This window comes from Bos taurus, chromosome 20, assembly GCF_002263795.3.
Source record: "Bos taurus isolate L1 Dominette 01449 registration number 42190680 breed Hereford chromosome 20, ARS-UCD2.0, whole genome shotgun sequence".
Lineage (NCBI taxonomy): Eukaryota > Metazoa > Chordata > Mammalia > Artiodactyla > Bovidae > Bos > Bos taurus.
Window position 1 is genome coordinate 7,271,157 of NC_037347.1, and position 13,949 is coordinate 7,285,105.

A 13,949-nucleotide genomic window follows, 5' to 3' on the forward strand; every position below is an offset into this window, starting at 1 on the left:
TTTCCAGAGAAGGAAACTGAGGCTCAGAGTGCCAAAGACCATCTCTAACTAGTAAGTATACGATCTTACATTTTCTGTAAGTCTTAGGTGTTTCTGAAATTTATTTTAATGCTTTGTTGGGACAAGCTCATTTTCTTAATTTAAGAGAGGTAGGACTATATCTGTTTGCCAAAATACACAGCCAGATTAATCACTAGCTGGGCAGAATCCCCCCTGCCAGACTGCATGCAGCAGGCTGTAACGCACAGGAGTCGAGGGGCCACAACAGGACAGCCATCTTGTGATCGCCCAGGGCAGCGCTGCTGGGGGAGAGGCAGACACCGGCGCCTCACATGGAATGCATTTTCTTCATTTAAAAGCCGCATAAAACAACCTGAGGAACTGTGTCCAATCTGATCTGTGCAAATGCATGCTCTGCTCCTGAGTAGCAAGAGAACTCAGATGCATCCACCCCTTCTGAGAACGCCTTTGGGAAAGTATCAGGGTGCTGTCATACTTCAAGCCCGAGCAGCGGCTGCCAGAAGTGACCTGTCAGAACAGGTTCCATGTCATTGACCTACCTCCACGGTACTTGTGTTCCGTACTGATGTCACAGTGAAGGGGGAAAAGCCAAGGGAGGACATCATTTGGGAGCTAGAAAGCTCAGATCTGATGGCACCAGGTGGAAGTGCTTCTAGACTTTGAGCAGAGTCTGGGTGAGTATGAGAATAGCTCGCTGGGAGTTGTTAATAAAGACGGATATTGTTCCCAGAGAAGTGTTAAGGTCAAGATATGGCGGCTGGGTGTTAATGACCTCACAACCAGGACCTCTGTCTCCTGCTACTATTTAATTTTTTGTCAACTTTTTATCTTATATTGGGGTACAGCCAGTTAACAATGATGTGTTAGTTTCAAGTGGACAGCAAAGGGACTCAGCCGTACGTTACATGTATCCATTCTCCCCCAGACTCCCTTCCCATCCAGGCTGCCACATAACACTGAGCAGAGTTCCCTGTACTGTACAGGAGGTCGTCACTGGTTATCATTTTAAACATAGCAGAGTGTACATATTGATCTCAAACTCCCTATCTCTTCCTTGCGTTCTTCCCCCCTCTGCTGCTATTTTCTTAAATTTTTTAAATTTTATTTTATTTTTTGCTATTTTCATCCTCTCTAGAGCTTAAATATATTCCAGACTAGTGATTGACTTTGGCCAGTTGAATGAACAACCTAGGTTTTCTAGAGTGAAATCAGGAGAAGCAGCTCTTTTGTGAGAATGGTTAATTTAGGGCATCAAGGCCTGCTTGTCTTCATGACTTCACTTCCAGTGTTCTTCATTTGCTCATCGATGAACACAGTGGGAGAGGTACATGCCAGGTGCTGTGCTGGGCACCAGGCGGATAAAAGGAGAATGAGAGCCAGTTATGTGGCCCTCAGTGTGTTCCGTGTTGAGCAGCGGAGACGAGAGAACGCACATGTGACATAGACCATCGTGATGGGTCGGGGCTGAGCCCAGTGCCAAGACTCCTCCTACAGTGAAGGAGGCAAGAAAGGCGTGGCGGTGTGGCCTTTGAACTGAAATTTACAGACTGCAAAATACAGAACGGTCTGAGGAATGGGGAGGCATTTTATTTCAGGGAGTGGTCAGAGAGGTGGGGCCCTTTTCCAGGAGCAGCAAGCTTTCCTGTTTGAATAGAGCAAAGGTCTAAGGAAGAAAAAAGCAGGACATGAGAGATTGGTAAACTGGAGCCAAATTACTGACGGTTTTAGGTGTCAGGCTGAGGAACTTTCACCGGATAGTGGGGAGTTGACGAAGGACTTTTTGATGAAGACAGAGGCAAACAAGCCTGCATGTTAGAGTGATTCATCTAACTGGTGTACTTGATGGATGAAAATAGAGAAATGCTATGATGGCAGAGACCAGCTGAATGGGAGGCTATGCCTTAGACCAGATGAAAGATCACGTGGGCCTGAGCTAAACAAGGTGATGCATAGGTTGAAGCTATTCAGAAATTAGAAGCAGCAGCCTTGGAGACGGACTGGGTGGGTGATGAGGCAGAGGGAAGAGGATATTATTGGTCAGTGGGAAGGGGATAAAACAGGAGGAGGTGTATGTTTCAGGAAAGACACAGCAATTAGAGCCTGGGACGTGTATTAGTTTCCTAGGCTGTAAAATACCACCGAATGGGTGGCTTAAACAACAGAGATGTATTTGCTAATAGTTCTGGAGGCTAGAAGTCAAAGATCAGGGTGTTAGGCTTTTCCTGAGACCTTTCCCCATGGGCTGCCTGCCTGCTCCCTGGTTCCTCACATGGTCTTGGCCCTGTGCAAGCATTCCTGGTATTTCTCTGTGTGTCCCAATTTCCTCACCTTATAAGGACACTGGTCAGGTTGGATGGGGGCTCACCCTAACTGCCTCATTTAACTTAATCACCTCTAAAATGCCTCTCTCCAAATACAGTCACGTTCTGAGGTAGGGCTTCAACATATGAATTTGGGGGTGGGTGGGAAAGAAATAGCTTTTAACAGGACACAGAATTTGAGATGCCTGTGGACATCCCAGAGAAGGTCTAGTAGGTGGTTTGCAGTATAAGTTGGAGCTCAGGGGAGAGGTCAGGGCTGGGCATGGGGAAGTGAGTGGCTGGACTCAAGTGCATGAACTGAAGGCAGGAGAGAAGATAAAAAGATGAGCCCTCTCTAGAGGTTGTGATGATAAAGATAATCATAAAAGCTTCCATGTATTGAGAAGGTTTCTATGGTATCTGCACTGGTATGCTTGAAACAACTTGGAAAGAATGATTATTATTTTTATTATTGTTGTTACCATTTGTTTTTGTTTTATAGCAGAGAAAGCTGAAGTCTGGAAAGGTTAAGCAATTTTCTAAGGTCTGAGTCTTAAGGTCTGATAGGTCCCAAATACCAGAACCAGAATGTAAAACTTAATTCTGTCTGAATTGAAAGATTTGTGCCTCTGCCCAGCACTGCACCAACCCACTCCAGTATTCTTGCCTGGAGAATCCCATGGACAGAGGAGCCTGGAGGACTATGGTTGCAAAGAGCTGGACACGACTGAAGTGACTTGCACACACTGCATTGCACTATCTCTAGGAAGAGCAAGGAGAAGAAAAAAGAGAAGAGGGGCAGGGGCAGGATCAAAAGAGGAGGGGGGAAGATGAGGAGGAAGAGCAGAGCAGAGGGACAGTGAAAGCGATGGTCAGAAGACAGAAGAATCGAGCAGAAACGGTGAGCTGGGAGCCAACAGCATTGCCAGGGCATAGCTGAGAAGGTCAAACACGACAGCAAGATGAAAAGTAAAAATACATCGGTGGGCTGGGGGAAAGGGAAACTGCTGGCACCCTTTGGGAGAGCTGGTTTTCTGGAGGGTTGGAGGCAGATGACAGATGGTGAGTGTTGGGCAGAGGATGGGAAGTGGGAAGAGGAGGTGGTGAGCCTCGTCATCACCGGAAGGAGGAGGGAGAGAGCTCTGGTGGAATGGAAGCAGAATCCAGGGAAACTTATTTTTAGAATGAGCCAGAAACATTGAAAAATGTTGGTAGGCAGATAGGGGAGATACAACTTCCGAAGACAGGAAAGGGGAAGTCATTTAAAGAGAAGTGGGGGGTGGCAGGATGGGTCTTCAGCTGGAAGATGGCTTTGGAAAGGAATAGGAACTCTTCCTTTGACACGAGAGGGAGCAATTAAGGATGGGTGATGTCATGGACGAGCCAGGAGTTTGGCCGGCTTGGAACAGAGGAGAGTCAGCTTCCAACAAGAATAGAAGTGTCTGAAGAAAAGTTACCAGCCAGAATGTTGAGTTCCTGGCCCACAAACTATGTCAATTCAGAGATGGTCCATTTTTCTCAGGCTAAAGCTTGGGCTCATCCTGAAGTGGGAAGGCAAAGCAGAATCTGAGAATGGATCCAGATGGGTTCAATTGAAGAAATTATTGGGGTGTCCAGGATCAATAAATATTTGTACACAGTGAGAAGCATTCCCAATCAACTAATACTTATGGAAGGATCTCGAGGTGAAAAGCAAGGTAAATTCTTGGGAGACAGATTTTACAAAGGTTTCCCAACTCATCTTCACAGGTAAATGAATTCCATCTTTAGCCCCTGACATGAGGAGGAACCAATGTAGAAACTGGATGGGGAGTGGCTCTATGCTGGTCCCTGGCCTTCTCAACATTGTCTATAGCTGCTTATGATTTGTTCTACTTGGCATGAATAATAAGCAAATCATCCAATAAAGAGACTCAGCTTCTAGCAATCTGACTTGGCAACAGGTGAGCCAATTAATTAGAAGGTAATTTAATAATACTGCTTTTAAGTCGTCCACATGCTGTAGCAGAGGATTCAGGGCTTTTTGAAGTGATGGGTATTGTCTGCGAAAATGCAGATATGAGTATAGTTCACAGTGTGGGTGTGAGAAGATGCAGAGCTCAGCTGTCCTGTAAACCTCCCCCAAGCTCTCATGAGAGTGGTTACTGCTGGTTAGTCGCTTGGGGATGCTTGCTCTGTGGGCAGTGGAATGGCTGGTTTCTTCCAGGGAGTCTCCTGTTGGTGGACAAAGAACCCAGCTTACATGCTCAGACCCAGCGTGAAGTGGCCATTGAGGTGGTGGAAGCAGAAGGAGGTTTCCGCAGATGTTGCAAAGGGCCAAATGGACCACATCAAAACCCAAAGAGAGCATGGCCAAGCTTGGCACCGTCTCCCCGTGGGCTGACAGTAGTTCACACCGGGGTGTGCCTCCTTGAGGACTTCTGAGACTTGGCTTCTTGGGTATTCACATGCAAATTAGTGCTGTAGGACTTGGCTACAGATTCCTGGGGCTGGAGTCCTAGCCTGGACCATGAGTTACACAGGGAAGCCTTCACAGCCAAAACCCAAGCTTCGAGGCAGCAAATACCCTCCCCTCACCTTCAGTTCCACACATCCTGGGCATTTTAAAGTAGGAATTTCCTTAAAGATGGCAAATGACATAGCAGGAGTTTCAACACAATTCAGCACGGATCCTCTGGGAGGCAGGGTGGGGAGTGCGGGTGTCTGGATAAACAGGCTCCAAAATCAGACCCTGCAACACTGGTTATGGAATAAAGGCTCCATAGTTCAAAAGTAAAGTTCTGGTGTTTTTGTTGTTATTGTTGTTTATTTGTTTGTTTTTAAGGGACAAACAATATAAACAGAGGAGCTATTTTGAGACCATTTAGTCTCTCCCCAGTGAAAAAGAAGAAGAAATCCATTGCAGACTCCTGTTACCCTTCATTCCAGCCCAGCCCAGGGCTGGGCTCTGTCTGGGTTTGCTGAATGAATGAAAAATCTCTCGTGGAGTTGCTTGTTTTGACTCGTTGGCAAACATCCTTGAAATGGCTTACCTTAAGAAACACAGGTTTGATATACTCTAAAGACATTTAAATGAAAAATAAAACCCTGAAGTTGATCAATATAGTGTGGAATGGGGTGGTGGCATCAGAGGAATGATTATACCAGAAACTCAGACTAAAGGTTTTCCAGGTGGCTCAGATAGTGAAGAATCACCTGCAATGCAGGAGACCTGGGTTCAATCCCTGGGTTGGGAAGATCCCCTGGAGGAGGGCATGGCAACCCACTCCAGTATTCTGGCCTGGAGAATCCCCATGGACAGAGACTAGTGGGCTACAGTCCATGGGGTTGCAAAGAGTCGGACATGACTGAATGACTAAGCACAGCCCAGCACTAATAACTGAACGCCAAACACATCTCCGGGTTTCCTATCAGTCAAAGCAAAAAAAGAAAGAAGACAGATTCATGAGCTCTTATTTTTAAAAAGCATGCAAAATAACAAAGAGAAATTTCTCGAGTGCAGAGAGGAATTTGTTGTATGGGTTATTATATAACCACAAGCTATAAATATTGCTGGTTCTTACATTGATTCTTTCTTTTCCTAAAATTTTTAATTTCCAATAATAAGGAAACCCCAATCAATCTGAGAGCTCCAAGATGGTGAGTGGTAAGTTTTTTCCATGCTGCTGCTACTGCTAAGTCACTTCAGTCATGTCCGACTCTTTGTGACCCCATAGACGGCAGCCCACCAGTCTATGGCAGCCCACCAGGCTCCGCCATCCCTGGGATTCTCCAAGCAAGAATAGTGGAGTGGGTTGCCATTTCCTTCTCCAATGCAAGAAAGTGAAAAATCAAAGTGAGGTCGCTCAGTCGTGTCTGACTCTTTGCGACCCCATGGACTGCAGCCTACCTGGCTCCTCGGTCCATGGGATTTTCCAGGCAAGAGTACTGGAGTGGGGTGCCGTTGCCTTCTCCGTTTTCCATGCTAATTCTTAATAAAAATGCTGAACCTGATCTGAAGTCACAATGATATGAAAGAATTCTACAGGGAACTTGGGATGGTCTGGCTCTAGAAATCTTTGGTGGACTGACTTGAAGGGATGACTGGCTGCCTTTATTTGGCACTTCTTCCTTCCTTCCTGGGATGCAGGGAGAACCCAAAGCCCTGTGATAAACAGAGCACAACCAAGGATGCTCATTTCATTTCATATGGGGGGGGAGGGCAGGATGGGGCAGATTGTTGAGTAATTCAACTGGTATCTTAAAATCCTCCATATTAAAACAAATATGGACATGTTATGGTATATAACTGAAAAGTCACAGCATGGTTTTTATGATGAAGTCTCTTTGAAGAAGTTTCTTTTCCTAGCAGGTTACTTCAGTCTATACCCCTAGAACTTGAGATAAATATATCCTTTCTCAGTGCTGACACTGGGAATGATTTGATGGAAAAATCTGAAAATCCTCTCGAATATGTTTTTTCACCTGAGCTTTTAATAGGAGCTATATGGTTGATAATTCAAAATTGGGGTCCCCAATAAGTATGTGAGGACAGATATTGTGGATTGAGACAGAACGTATGTGCCCTTGTCCCAAGCAGACAGGCAGGGAAATGAGATCTCATTGTTACGTGGATGTGCCATCACTGCTTCTGAGCAAAGACACTTTTTCCAGCCAGCACGCAAATGCTGGCACACCTAGACATGCCTTGCCTGAGAAATACTTAAGCTGTGAGTTAGAGATATTATTCTACTTAGAGTTTAAAATTGATGAGATTTGGTGAAGAGTTCTGCCTTTGCCTATGAAACTCTTTGCTGTCAACTTAATCTTCACATTAAAACTGAGTCTTGACAAATATCATATGATATCATTTATATTTGGAATCTAAAATATGGTTCAAATGAACTTATTTACAAAACAGAAATAGACTCACAAAGAAAATAAGGGGGAAAAGAGGGGAGGGATAAATTGGGAATTCAGGATTACCAGATACATACTGCTGCTGCTGCTGCTGCTGCTGCTGCTGCTAAGTCGCTTCAGCCGCATCTGACTCTCTGCAACCCCATAGACGACAGCCCACCAGGCTCCCCCGTCCCTGGGATTCTCCAGGCAAGAACACTGGAGTGGGGTGCCATTGCCTTCTCCTAGATACATACTACTAGATACAAAATAGATGAACCATAGGATCTTACTGTATAACATAGGGAACTATATTCAATATCTTGTAATAACCTATAATGGAAAAGAATTTGAAAAGGAATGTATATATAGAATGTAATATATATATAGCATATATATATATATATATATATATAACTGAATCATTTTGCTGTACACCTGAAACATTGTAAATCAACTAAAAAAAAAAAAAAAAAGTTAACCAACAAGGCTCTACTGATAGTACAGGGAACTATATTTTATAATAATCTCTAATGGAAGAGAATCTGAAGAATATGTGTATGACTGAATCACTGTGCTGTATACTTGAAATTAACATGGTATTATAAATCAACTGTACTTCAATCAGCATCTTAAAAAAACAAACACATCACTTTGCCAACCAAGGTCTGTATTGTCAAAGATATGGTTTTTCCAGTGCTCACGTACAGGTGTGAGTGTTGGACCATAAAGAAGACTGAGCACCAAAGAGTTGATGCTTTCGAATTGCAGAGCTGGAAAAGACTTTTCAGATTTCCTTGGACAGTAAGGAGATCAAACCAGTCAATCCTAAAGGAAATCAACCCTGAATACTCGTTGAAGGGACTGATGCTAAAGCTGAGGCTCCAATATTTTTTGGTGTCTGATGTGAAGAGTCGATTTGTTGGAAAAGACCCTGATGCTGGGAAAGATTGACGGCAAAAGGAGAAAAGGATGGCAGAAGGTGAGATGGTTAGATAGCATCACCGACTAGATGGACATGAACTTGAGCAAATTTCTGGAGATAGTGGAGGACATGGAAACCTGGTGTGCTGCAGTCCATGAGGTTGCATAGTTGGACACAGCTTAGCGACTAAGTAGCAACAAACTTCAATCAAAAATATGTAGATAGATAGTGCTCAGTCGCTCAGTCGTGTCTGACTCTGCAGCCCTGTGGATCGTAGCCCACCAGGCTACGCCGTCCATGGAATTTTCCAGGCAAGAATACTGGAGTGGGTTGCCACTTCTTATTTCAGGGTATCTTCCTGACCCAGGGATTGAACCTGCATCTCTTGTGTCTCCTGTATTGGCAGGCAGATTCTTTACCACTGGCTCCACCTAGGAAACCATATATATATATAAGAACTTAAGGATAACTAAAAAAAAAAAATGCGTCTTTACATTTAACTCCTTTGAGTTGTTGCCGGGGTTGAAGAGTAGCATGAGGGTTTCAAGCAGGGCAGAGACTCCCTCTGTTAAGTTAAGGGGGACCTTCGTTCACATCCAGGGATGTGAGGAAAGCATTCTCTGCTGCTTTTATGACTGTGGCTGTCCCACAGTAGTATGTGGTCCAGAATCTTACTAGAGTGCCTGCCCGACGCTTGCTGTTGGAGAGATGACATTTGGAAAATGTCCCTTCCGTATTCACAACTCTCCAATGGTTTCCCCTCACACACTTGGACTAAAATCCAGTCTTGACTGCGGTTCACAGGGCCCCACAGTGTTTGGCTGGCAGCCACCTCCCTGCTCCCTCTGCCACCCACCTCTAGATGGCTTCCCTCCAGGCACGGTGGCCAGCGGTCCCTCTGCGTGCCAAGCACACTACCCGCTCTGGCTCTCCTCTCCTCTGGGGCGCTCCTCCCCATCCATCAACTTGTCTCAGCTCCTCACCCTCTAGTATCTACTCAATTTTTCCTCTTCACTGTGCCTTGGCCTGACTGCCTTATCTCTCCAACCTCCCCGAGCCTTTTTTTCTTCTTCAAGGCACTTACCACTAACATTATTTTATCTGTTGGATGACTTGGTTTGTTGTCTCTTTCTGCACTTGAATGTAAACTCTGTAAGGGCAGGGGATTTTTTTTTTTTTTCTCTGTTCACTGTTTAGAACAGTATGTGCCCAATAATTGTTTTGGAAACAGTAAGTCAATACTTCATATCTTTGTTCATCTCTGGATGATAAAAGGCCCCCAAGAGGTCATTATATAAAGACGGGTTGTCAGTGGCTAATGGTATGCGACTAGAGACCCTTGTGTGGTGAGGAGAAGCAAAGGAAAATGAATTGATGTACTTTTTACTCTCCTTCTATGGGAGAAAATTCTGGAGAATCAGGAAGGAGAACAATAGAAATGTAAGATGGTAGCATTAAAATTTCCTTAGGAAAAGCTTTCTGGACTTTTCATTAACAAAGATCTCTTTTTAAATTTATTTCAGGACTTCCCTGGCAGTCCAGTGGTTAAGACTCTGTGCTTCTAATGCAGGGGATATGAGCTGAATTCCTGGTGGGGGAACTAAGATCCCACTGGCTATGCAGTGAGGCAAAAATAAATGAATAAACAAATAAATAAAATTTTTTTTCATGTATTTTGTTGGATGTTCCCACCAAAACCTTGTGTGTTTTCAATAATGATCCATTGATTTTTCTCAGTTATATTAACTAAAGAGATATATAATATCCATTAGAGCATCAGATCAAAATGAAAGTAACCAAGGGTCATTGTGTGACTCTGAGATCATTCCTTCTAGAAGCAAAGGCAGCATTTGTGCAAGCTCAGCTCCAACAATTAGATGATGTTCACTGGACTCTGAATTTTTGAAAATAGCTCAAGGGCCTCTGCTAGCATCTAGAATACTGTGACTCACCCAAGATCATAGCAAGTTGTTAGCAATGTTATTGGTGTCATGACTCCCATATACTGTAGGTGCTCTGTTTATCTCCAAGTCATGTATGAACAATTTCCCATGGAGTCAAGTCACATGTCAGCTCTGCTCCAATTATTTACTTAGAGGCCAAGAGTAACAATAGCTACTATTCATTAAACATAAGCTACATCCGTTTGGTTTATGGTTTTCCTAAGTTTTGGGAATAATTTAGAGTGGTTTTCCTAAATTTTCTGTGACTCCAAATAGTCTTTATACCAAGTACCATTACTCTCAAGTTAGTAAAGAAAAAGTGTAGGGAGAGGTTAGTAACTCACTCAAGAGCTCACAGCTAGTTGGGGCAGAGTCAGGATTTGAACCGGGTTTTCTGCTTCAAAGCCCAGGTTCTTTGTTATACCTCGCTGCCACTACACCCAGTTCTGGGTTCTTACACATGACTCATCCTTTGTGAGATTGTGCCCTGGAGAGGCAATCCTATAAAATTATTTCAATGATGGAACACTTCCCCCCAAGTAGATTGGTCACAAAAAGCACTGCCTTTTTAATTCACTGTGTGCTGAACCCTAGAGAGGGCAGGAGACAATTGTAGGAAAACCGTCTGGGAAAGTGGGTGGAGGGCCCTTAGAGCCGGATGACCTCTTCAACTCAAGTTGTTTCTATAATCACCCAAGTCCCTTAATTTTCCACAGTTTCTCTACCTACTTCCTTAGTTCTTCCTTATCTTATACACACACAGAATAAATTATTTGTGTCTTCATGACCTGGGAGTCTTTCTAACTGAGAATCCCATTTCCTGGCTATTTTTGAGGACTGACTGTATAATCCTCCATACAAGATCGCCTCTCTGAGCATTGGCAGATGGAGAGCTTCTCAAGCAGTGGTCACAAATGTTTAGAAGCTCTAAAGGTCATGTCTCTTGCCTAATGGATATTTGATTTCTGATAATGGACTTGTGACAAACACCTATCATTTGAATACTAATTACTATGATTTATTCTGAATTCTCATTGGCTGCCTTAGAAGTTGATATTCCAGAAAGTCTCTGCTGGGTGAAAGACATGGAATCATGTCTGGCATTGAGATACTAAAAGGAAAACAGTACACTTTGTTCTTTTGGCAAGCTCCCATTTAGCTGACAAATCTTTTGAGCTGGAGAAGCTTTGTTTAAGTAAGGAATAAGGAATGATTTAATTCATGTGACAGTCTAAATATGATATTTCCAAGATGGGCTAGGAGAGATGTCTGACCTTTTTTTCCTCTAAAGAAGGGAAAATTGTAGCTTGGTGGGAAAACCGTGAACTTTATAAGTAGAAAGACCTGGATTTTTAATTCCACTGTCACTGTTTGTTACTATTCTTGCTGTTGTAAGTAATAATAACAAAAAGAGTCTACTTGACTTTGCACATATAGGCAGTATCTTAGTTGCTTGCCTGGATTATTTTACTTATATCACTACAAAAAGTCCTCTGAAGTTTTATCATGAGGTATTACTAGTCATCTTTATTTTATAAGTGAAAAGGTTGAGGCTTAGAGAATGAATCAGTTAGGGTCCTGGCAACAAATAGAATTGGATGCAGATGGTTCCAATGTGCAGCCTTTCCTAACAGAGGTGGGGCAGGGATAAGGGATCCAACAAAGGATGCTGAGGCACTCAAGACTGCAGTCTTAAAGATTTGCTACCAGCCTTAGTGCTGAAGGAACAAGAGAAGGAAGCAGATGCTAGCCTGTGGAGGACTGCTTGCCTGGTGGGAACCAATGGCATGGAGTGGTGTGGGGTCGGGGTGGGGCGATGCTGCAACAGCCAGAAATGTGTCATCAGATCAGGGAGGAAGTGGAAAGATCACCTCAACCTCTTTCTCTTCTCCTCTTGGATCTCCTGTTTATGCCTCTCGCTAAAGGGTTGAACACTCTGAAGAAACACATTGGATTCCACCCAGAATTCAATTTGGGTGTTGAGACTGGTGATGCCTTACATATACCAAGGGTGTACGATGAGGTTGAGTTCACATAATGAGGATTTCAGCAAGAGCATGGTAGCCCCCAAACAGGTGCAAAAGCAGCTTGAGAGAGCAGAGAAAAGAGACTGGCTTGGTATTTTTACGGAGGTTAGGGCCTGGGATCAGAGTGAGGGTTTAAACTTCTGGCCAACACCAAGGGAGAGAGTGCCCTGGCTTTCTAATTAGCTTGCCTAGTTGAGGGGCAGAAAGAGAAGAGGGAGGGGTAAGTCCTAAAATTTCAGATCCTTTATAATAAGATGTCAAATAGAGATGCGCCAGGAGACAGAGTTCAGTGTTTTGCTCTAAATCACTTGACTATTAAGTGATGGACTGGGTTTTCAACCCAAGTCAGTCTCTTAACCCAAGCTCATGCTTTTTAAAAAAGCATTTTAATTGCAGTACAGTTAGTTGATTTACAATGTTGCATTGGTTTCCTCTGTATAGCAAAGTGACTTAGTTTTATACATACATATGTATATATCCAGATCTATATATTCTTTGCCATTATGGTTGGTTGTGCATGCAGGCATGTGTTTGCACAGTGGTATTCAACTCTTTGTGACCCTTTGGACTATAGCCTGCCAGACTCTTCTGTCCATGGGATTTTTCCAGGCAAGAATACTGGAGTGGGTTGCCATTTCTTCCTCCAGGAGATCTTCCTGATCCCGGGATCGAACCTGCACTTCCTGCAATGGCAGGCAGGTTCTTCATCACTGAGTCACCCCCAGGTGACAATGGTTGGTCACAGAAAACTGAATATTAGTTCCCAGTGCTATACAGTATGACTTTGTTGCTTATCCATCCTATATATAATAGTTTGCTTCTGCTAATCCCAAACTTCCACTCAAACTCATGCTTTTAATTACCACATTAACTGGTTTTGTGACCTTGAATGAATTACTTAAGCTTTTTGAGTTAAAACCTCAGTCTTCTCATATGACATGGAAATCATGTCTCCCTGCCTGGCACATAGCAGGTGCTGTTTCATGGCGTTTGTAATCATTGCCTTTTTGTCCCTGTTGGCATTGTTATTGTTGGCATTAATTTCCTTCCCCATCTTGCCTGACTCCATCAGGGCTTCTGGATACCCTAGGGTTGTTCTAGCGTGTTGTAAAAAAAGTCTTTAAAAAATGGCATAGACTTTATTCCCATTTTCCCAAGGAACATATCCTTGAATACCATACTATTAGCACTTTCTTGAGATAAGGTTGAGAAGACTCTCTTGCCAACTGAATTACCAGACAATCTTACCATGTGCCTCCTTGGACTGCTTCAGAAAGGAGGCTGCAAGGCCTTCCGTCAAGCAGACACCAGAGCCGTGTGACCCAGGAGGTCAGAAGTGAGAGAGTGTCTCCCACTCACCTTGGTTATCAGCTTTGGAATACCTATCATCTTTTTAAGGTTAGAAGAGGGGAGAGATGGGTATTTTTACCCCCAGTGATTCTTGAAGGTCATGTGGTTCCAGAATCTTCTATTTCTCCAATACTATTCCATCTTACCCACTCTACAGGCTAAGAGGTGTATTGTACACAGTGTCTCTTTAACTCATCTTTGTTGAATTCAAGCAATCGCATTAAAGACTGATTTTTGAACCAGTGGGACACCAACTAAGTTACCAATACTATATGAGTTTTTCTTTAAAAAATGAAGCCAAAAAGATTAAGTATAAAAATAAGTACTGTTTCAGAACAAATTTTGTTAGTAGCCATCTTTGCACATGTGGGAACTGAAATCACTCCTGAAAAATTCTAGGGCCCCAGACAGCATGCATGTGAACTATCAATCCATCAGGTGATGACACCGACTCACAGCCTGGAACTGGGTAGGTCCTGAGCCTGCAAACGCCAGTCCTTTCAGC

General features: G+C 43.5%; 1 long non-coding RNA gene across 2 annotated transcripts; it reads left to right on the top strand.

Moving 5' to 3' along the window:
- The first annotated feature begins 581 nt into the window (after positions 1–581).
- Positions 582–10,677, top strand: LOC112443028 (uncharacterized). Of its 2 annotated transcripts, none has more exons than XR_009491909.1 (3): positions 582–695; positions 4,071–4,264; positions 9,648–10,677. It is a non-coding gene; the product is annotated as an uncharacterized lncRNA (long non-coding RNA). The 2 variants fall into 2 exon arrangements; XR_003031312.2 differs by lacking the exon at positions 9,648–10,677 and adding an exon at positions 4,528–5,098 and having other exon boundaries at positions 583–695.
- The last annotated feature ends 3,272 nt before the right edge of the window (positions 10,678–13,949 follow it).